Source organism: Amia ocellicauda, chromosome 7 (genome assembly GCF_036373705.1).
Source record: "Amia ocellicauda isolate fAmiCal2 chromosome 7, fAmiCal2.hap1, whole genome shotgun sequence".
Classification (NCBI taxonomy): domain Eukaryota; kingdom Metazoa; phylum Chordata; class Actinopteri; order Amiiformes; family Amiidae; genus Amia; species Amia ocellicauda.
In genome coordinates, this window is record NC_089856.1 from 39,327,615 (window position 1) to 39,336,660 (window position 9,046).

Genomic DNA, 9,046 nt, shown 5'->3' on the forward strand with positions numbered 1-9,046 from the left:
ACGGGGGTCTCCCACAAACAAGTTACACAACCTATTCATATATATTTCAATTTCTTGAAAACACACTGCAATTACAGGGCTGGCATATTTAAATGCATGCTTTTAAAATGTCCAAAAGGAGTTAAAAATGTATATGAGGAAACCACATGCGTGTATTTGGATTATTTAAAATGTGCAGGACATCGGAAATATACTGCATGTATCGGCTCATGCTGAGGGAGATACTGATTGCACCCCTCCCTCGAAATAGAAGCCCTTGCTCTCAGACAGAGGTACAGCACACTCTGTACAATCCTCTCTTATTAATGTAGCCGCCTACACAGAGGCAGGAGAATTGCTATTATACATAACAGCAGTGAATGAAAATTTGGTATGAATTATCATAAAAATCAGACTGTTAGGGAGACTACAGCCTTGCAGAATAATCAGACTGGTCACATCTGCTTCTCTGAGCAAAGGAATTTATTATTATTTTTAAATGCTTTACAGGTGCCTACTGTAGATGAATAAGAATCTAAGGGTAATGAAAAATTGATGATTGGAAGATGAATTACTTATGTATGTGTGTGTGTGTGTGTGTGTGTGTGTGTATATATGTGTGATTATTAATTAATCTTGCAACCATACAGATTAAATATATAGGTTCTTTCAGTTTCAGACAATATGTTTAAACACCACTCAGGGCTGAATACACAAGATTCTAGTGAAGGAACTACTGAACAAAGTCTTTCAATCTACAGCAATTCCACCCCCTCAGCCAGACAAAAAAATAATAAAAAATCAGCTCCTAAATTGAGGATCTGCATTTTATAATCGAGGCATGAGTCAGTGGCATACGCAATGTATCTCAGGCACCTTGACTGCATTCATGAAAAACAAACGGAACATTTCAGGAAGAGAAATTAGATTTGAGATCATTACGATAGTTTGAAACTTCAGAACTTTTCAGCCGTGTATTTAAAGACCTTTGCTGTTATCCCAAGCACTTGATTCAATTTAAACAAAATGACTGAAACTGAGATGTATTCTCAAACTGTATGCTTGTAAAAAAAATTGTGCCCCTTACACAAGGCCGATTCTGACTAAAATAACTATATGCAAAGACAACAAAGGTCTTTTGGTCCTGCTGAACGTTTGGTGATATGAACCACAAATATATGTTTCATATTCTATAGAGCTGTATCTTAAAAGCTGAAAGTCTGCAGTTCTACACAGATGTAACACAGTAGCCTTCAATCACATTCAGGCCCTTGATGATGTATAACTACAAAGTTGTTTTAGCAAGGTATACATTCTGTATTTTTCCAAACAAGTAAATAACTGTGTGACCGTCATTACCAGCGGAAAAACACCTGCATATATTCAGACCCCGGCAAAAAGGAGGTTGTGAATGCACTTTGGCTTTAATAAGATTTAAAGGGGGGTGCTTCCTGTACCTTTAAATAAGTTCATTAATTTATGTGTATGTATTACGTGTCAGCAATCATGATATTTTCCACTGGTATCGCTACTTTTGTATGCCACAGCATATATGAAATGAACTGTAAGGCTAGCTTACGGAGATCTACAGAACCTGTAGTGCATTTCTCAAATCCTTTCTGGATGGTGTTGTCTTTGGTTGCTACTGACTGCGAGGGACACATTTTCTAAAGTCAAGACAAGCATATATAAATATCTCTCTCTTAAAATGAAAGCCCAACACTTAAACAAATAGGCTACTATCTAGCTAGGCATTCAAAACAAACGGTACTGGGCATCTACTGTACTTAGAGAGCAGAACAATAGTCTATGCACTGGGCAAGGCAAATAGATCCTTTATTTATCACACAACAATGGTGCACTGCTGTTGAGTTGCACCAGAACCAAAGTAAATCCCAGCACCCCCATCTAAACATTTTTTTTTTTTTAAGATTGGACTAATTCAGTGTGGACTAAAGTTGTCTGGGTTTTCTATCCCCTTAATTTTCTACACAGTTGAAACATTATAGCAGACTACATCAGCTGGAATGACAATGCAAAACCTTACAGATATTACTTCAAAAACAAGCAACTGGCATCTGTGCTGACAAAGAAAAAAGTGTTGGCCATTAGAAAGATCACAGTCACTCAAGGGACAACTTATATGGAAGCTCCTGTAAATCTTATGTTGTGTGTAAATTTTCTTTATCTCTTGTTGTCTGAATACATATAAGACAAAAAGCTTATCTAAAATGGATGACACTAATATGTAATGTTCCCTGTTTAGATTTATATGAAAACAACAGACTTCTGGAAAATGACTGCTGAAATTGCAAGAATAATCAAATATATTTAGAAAACAGAAACAAGCAAAACAGAAATAAGAATCCACTTGCAAGTTTCACAAGTTCCCACTGTAGTTATCCACCCGGGTTAAAGCATCAATGCCAGGCCAAAAAGCAGATCATCTAGCGGAAGAGAGCAAACACTTTAACTGTGTTGTACAGCATCTTGGGAACATCACAACATGTGATTTGTTAAAAATAGCACACACGCACGGTTTTGCATCCTAATTAAGCCTCTTCACACTGTGAATCACTAAAGTACAACATTTATAACTCGATCATCAGTCGTACCTTTTCATACAGGCATATACACAATTTCCTCACAAGAGAAACTGAAAATTAGAGCACACTTGTTAAATGTCCTTACATTATAATTAAGTGGAGAAGGCAATTATGTGGATTTATTTTTTTCATTAAAATGTATATTAATTTCTCCACGGATACCAAATGTCTCAGAAAACTTTGACAGTACATATTATTACAGCTGACTGAGAATTAGCAATGTGGACCTTCCCACATAAATTCTTCCCATCCATATTGATTATTTTCATAACCCCACATTTCTAGAATATCACAGGTAACTCTTTCTACACACTATGGTCGTTCTATTAACCTCTAAAATAAATACTGTTACAGATAACCCAATGACAGGCAGCAGCTGTGTTTATGCTTGAGGTTATTGCTTCATATCTCTGTTCAGAGTTCTGAAAGGCAATTTTGATTGTTTGAGTCACTGGGCCCAGTTTGGCACCTTAATTTACCCACTCCTGTGAAAGAAATCTTTGAGTTTAACAGCAGTCTGCCTGGCTGATACTTTGGAATTAGTCTACAAACATCAGGGTATTTTGCACATGCTGCAAATGAGCACAATTATATATTACTGTTGATTTAGTTTGTGATTTAGTGTTTGTACAAATGCAGGTGTCTCTGTGTGTTCAATAGTTAAGCTTTGCTTTCAGAATCCTGGTAACATCAATTTGATACAGTAGAATTGAACCTGACTTGAAGTAACGCTGAAGAGAAAGGACAATGAATCCAGACAGCACTTCAGCACATAGGAATCCATGAATGGTAAATGCACTCTGCAGGAATGTACTTGCTTTCTACATATCTGGGCTAGAAAAGCTTGCTTGTTGTCAAAAAGTTTTTTGTTTGTTTTGCATCAAAGTAAGTTCTTCAGAGAGCCCTGAGGAGCCACTTGCACTTTCTCCAGAATTCTCCTCTATATTTTACATTAAGTATTTTGTTTCCACTGTCCTTTTCTATGGTTTTAATGACTCCAGTGTTTATATACATACATACATAAAAATACAGAGTACTCATTTCATGTGTCACAGCTGGTTTTGTAATTTCCCAATTATTATTTTTTCAGCAAACTACTATATATGTCCACAGAAACCTCAAAATCTGCTATTAAGACATTAGTTTTATCCATTTGTTCCTTGTTTATTATTTTGCCAGTAATTGAATCAATGACCCCATAGTGTTCTTGATGTCTTGCAATAACTAAGCACATTTTGAGAGCATCTAAAGCTTGCAGCATTAAGAGAATTCAATTATAGGAATAGAAATTGTAGTGGATTTTGCAGTGGTGAGTTCTTGCATTTATTATATTTTTGTGGTCATAAAGTCAACCTGACATTTTTGCTTTTTGGAATTTGTGTAACAGATAAAGGTTAAAGAACTTTTGAAAGTCATATATGTATGAATGTCAGTGCATAAAGTATTTTGTGATATGTAATTGTATTGTAAAATGTACATTTTGCATTTTCTATAATCATATCAGATGTTTTACTGTTTGTTTTCCGGCATTCCATCCAAGTAAAGGGGTCTGTTTCTTTTATCTTCTGTGTGATTTGTGCCTGAATTATGATAATTTACTATTGTCATAAAGTTTGTTATTTGTTTGATTTTTTGCCAAAGAGAGTTCACATTTCACTTCCATTGTTAACTGATAAATATAGACATCACAACATTTTGGCTTGTGCTTGGTTTTGAAAAACTTGCCACAGTGTTAAAAACATTTATCTTCCATGATGAAAATAGTTCCTAAAATGTGTTAGATATTACTTCACAATCAGGAAACTCCAGCTGGGGAGGGCCAGCTTCATCACAGTACACACACACCTATCGCAGCTTTGTTATAAGGCTTCTGAATTTCCTAATATTGAGGTAATATCCCATATTCCCTTTTGGGAATTACTGTCTCTTTCAGATAACCAGGGTGGCATCTAAAACCGAATAATAGGATTAATAACTTAGTACACTCAGTAAACATAAACTGTTACAATTTTGCGGGTCATAAGTTCTCACATATTGTCTAATTTTACAAAATGAACAAAAAAGGCCTATGAGTTCATAGATTAATAATGCATTGATACTCCAAGTACATTGTCATATCTATATTCCTAGTAGCAAATAAATAAACATAATATTTCTGAGATAGAAGAACATCTTAGTTTCCTACTTAGAATTAAAAGGAAAACAGTAAGAAACATATAATTATTCAGACCCTTTGTCAATAAACAAAAAGGGAAATCTTCTGCCTGTCAATGCATAACTTCGGCTATTGTCAGAGCTCTGACAGGAAGTGAGGCGATGGCTGACTTCCTGAAGCAAGGCTGTGTATACCTCTTACCATGACAACTCATTATAACACAAAGATATTCTCTCTCACTCAAAAAGAAACAAGTTAGCCATAAAAATAAAAATAAGTTTGAATTGTGTTGTGGGTTGTTTGTTTATCTTTGCTGTTTAATTGATTCTGAGTTAGTTCAGAAGCACTACATGGCTTTAGTTTAGTATACAAATTGTTCAAAACACCCATCATAAAAATCCTGCTTCAGGCAGCAAAATGTATATCCTGAAATCATGGACAGTTTTTATGCCCCTGTATTTTCTCAGTTTATTCTTGAAATCCATTTCTTCCCCCTCTGTGGTGTGATGGGAATTTATGTGCCCTGTGGCATTTTTTTAACAAGTGCAGATTCCCCCACAGCACAGATGACAAAACCTGTTATGTCACTCTATAGCAAAATTGTGAAGTAGAAATAACGACAAAGCATGCTTGTGAGGACTGGACGTTCTGACATTTGCACAGAATAAAAAGAGGAACCAAAGGATGACAATACAGTGAAAAATAACACTGTCATGAAGGGATTTCAAGATGTGTGGAGGATAATATGAGGCTGATAAATAACGCATGGGTCTATCCTTACATCTGAGACATGTAAAACAAGAGAACTTAAATAAGGTGAACATTTTACCTACCGCTGTTAGAGATAATGAAACTTTAGTGTTAGGGGGTACAAGAAGGGCATAAGTCAACACATTTTAAACAGGGAATAAGTGAGGCTTTTCATCAACAGCAAAGATCTAATTTAGAAAGTTCAAAGGGTGTTCAACTGTCTAACCACAGCTGCAATTCTTTGAGTGGACAGCACGGGTACATTACAACCTAAACCAGATGGATATGACAGCCAACACTGATAACAGGGAGCGGTGTTTTCTGTTGCATTTGCCATTATTGCTTTTGAAAGTCAAGGAAAATCAATACTAAATGTTGATGAAACACTAATAATTACCCTGATCCATAGCTGAACACCACAGGAATGTGCAACTTATCAGTACATTCATTTTTTTTGATGGTGAAACAGGTTTTCTTTCATTAATGGGCCGACTGAGGCTCTGAGTGACAGGAAAGGATAATGTTGTTGTTTTTTTAATCTAATTGTTACAAGCGCAAGCAATATACCCATACTGTTAATAGGTTAAAGGGAGGGGCAAACTCATGGTTGTGTAGGGGGAAAGGGAAAAAACTGCCTTTGTGGGTTTGCAGTGATTTGTTTTATTAGCAGCATTTTCAAATCAAGAAAAAAGGTTACAATTTCAAACATTTACTCCCAATCAAAGACTTCTCCTTGGGGCACATCTTTCATTCCTTCTTATAGAATGACGCCAGAGCCGGAGAAAGGTAACAGATTTCCAATGTCAATATAAATTAACTTTGTATTATAAAGGACACTGCTAAACAATCTACATTTAATAGGCATATCAAGGTTTTGGACTGTCTTTCAATAAACCTCTATAGAATCTGCAGCAACTAAAGCGATTTTAATTCCAGTAATGCGGGAGCAAACCTGTTACATCTTATTAACACGCTCTGGTGTTAATCAAATTAAATTAAAATCTACAGAAGGCCTTAGCCTACAAAAGCAGCTTATGCATATGTCTACCCAGGTTTACAAGAGAAAAGAAAGCCCATATATATTAAACCAGTATATATAGTGAAATTGTGATTTTCATTGGAACAGTCATGCTTTTCCCCTTTAACTTTCAGATAAATATGTACTAACCATTTCAGTTGAAGACTCCAGTGTGTAGGATAAGAAAGCTCCCCTCGAGACCTCACTTGTGAATATGATGCCTTTCATTTTTCTGCATTTCTATATTCTGCAGGAAACAAACTGTTATTATACAGTACGATGTAATATACCATCATCCCATACATTTCTTCCACTGTATGGCAGAATCCATTGTTCCTCCATGTCCTCCATGCCAAGTAATGGGCAATCATACAGCATAAATTATATTAAGTTACAGTAGAGCACTAGAGAGATGAAATTCTTTAGATGCCAAAGAGCTGCACGACTCTACCAAACAAATGCACTTATGTCTCACTAGCAAAGGCTTCTTGTTTCTCAAAACCTTGAGTACATTAATTAAAATGCTTCCCTACAACACCTTCCAAAGCTGCTACTTAAAGAAAAAAAGCTGTGTTTAAAATACCGTACAAGTTTCAGGTACAGGAACAAAATCACTGTGTGTGCGACTCAAGTTGCTATAGCAACTGCCCAGTATCCTCCTCCAATGTGATCTGGTGTGTTAAGCATGGCTATTATCTAGCAAAACAGCAAGAGGAGTGCTGCAATCACCGTGCCTTCCCTCTTAACTTTAAAATATTCACAAAACACTTCTTTGAACAATCGCACACACTTTATATTCATAAGAAGCACTTCTGATAATTAGCAGGATAAAACTATACCTAGGATTTCTCGATACTGATAAAACAGGGTATTTGGTTGCGTGTGGGGAGCTTCAGGCTGTTCATGAGACAAATTAAAAAAACTTCACATGAAGGGATGCATGACAGTAAAAGTTCAGCTGCTCGTTGCTTTGTTAGGCCACACGCGCGTGCACACACACATACTCACACAAAGTTCTTCTCTTACTTGATGCCACATGATGCATGATATATATATATATATATATATATATATAAAGAGTTCAGTGAAAATAAACATAGCCATTCAGACCTTATATCCAGAGAATAGGACAATATTTATTTACCTACTCATAAACATTCATACAAATAATTAAACACAAATATTAATTATGGTTTTTAATGGTCTACAACATTGTTGAAAGGCACAGATCAGGGCATGGGTATGAAACAAAAAATATAAAAAGGTCTTGAATATCCCATGGAGCACAGTCAAGACAATTATGAAATGGAAGATGTGTGGCACCACCATGACCCTGCCTAGATCAGGCTGTCCAACCAAACTGGATGACATAGCAAGAAGGAGACTGATCTGAGAGGCTAACAAGTGGCCAGTGGCAACTTTCCCAATACCGGTCAAAGTTTGCACACGTCAACCATATCCCAGGCATTCCACAAATCTGGCCTGGATGGTAGAGTGGCAAGAAGGAAGCCATAACTCAAGAAAGCCCACCTGAAACACCCGGAAGATTCTGTAGCCATATGGCAAAACATTTTGTGGTCTGACGAAAATAAAATTGAACTTTTCAGCCTAAATGAGAAGAGTTAATGTTTGGCACATCACCCAAAGAATACCATCCCTACTGTGAAGCCAGTGGCGGAACTAGAGTTTTATACATGGGGTGGCCAGGGGGTGGCCAAGGCTACTTCAGGGGGTCCATAGACCATGACAGAAAATTAATGTGTAACCCTAAACTGGCATCTAAGGAGCATGAATGAATCCTATGATTGCTGATTAGAGGTAGAAGTGATAATTCACTTAACCTGGAGTTTTTCAATGTGGCAGATAGTGTGGTCCAAAAGGGTTACTTCAGTAGAGCTCTTTAACATACTGTGACTAGTTAGTGTCTCTACCTCGGAACTGTAGCTCAATTTATTTCTCTCTCTCTCTCTCTCTCTCTCACACACACACACACACACATCAACTGCCAGCCTAAGTTACTAGTTAGATCATGTCTAGCCCTACTCTGCAGTAAGTAACTTAGCTAGCTATAATTTCTTACATCCTTACGATAGCAAGCAGGCTATCTGCAAATTGTGGTAATCTTTTGAGTAACGTTAACAGATTGATAATAACAATTGTTCGATTTGAGTTCAAGTATGAACATCTAACTGCACTGTATATGTGTGTATTACTAGCACAGATGTGAACATAATGTTAGGCTCAATTGGGAACCGATCTCTCTTATCTGATTAACTGTCTTAATGGAGCCAAAGGTCTAACGTTAACTTACACAGCGACTCAATTTTAGTAAAAGAGCTTGTGGAGCTGTGGAAATATTGTCTCTTCTTCTTCTGTATGTTCTTCTTATTCTTATTCTTCTGTATCTCGCAACCAACGTTAATATTCTCTGTTCCTCATCCTCGATTTGAAAAATGCGCCAACGAATGTCAAGATAAATGTTTCTTTCAACAAGAGGTGAAATGAGATGTCAATCAGAATCAAACTGCCAGTAGCAAA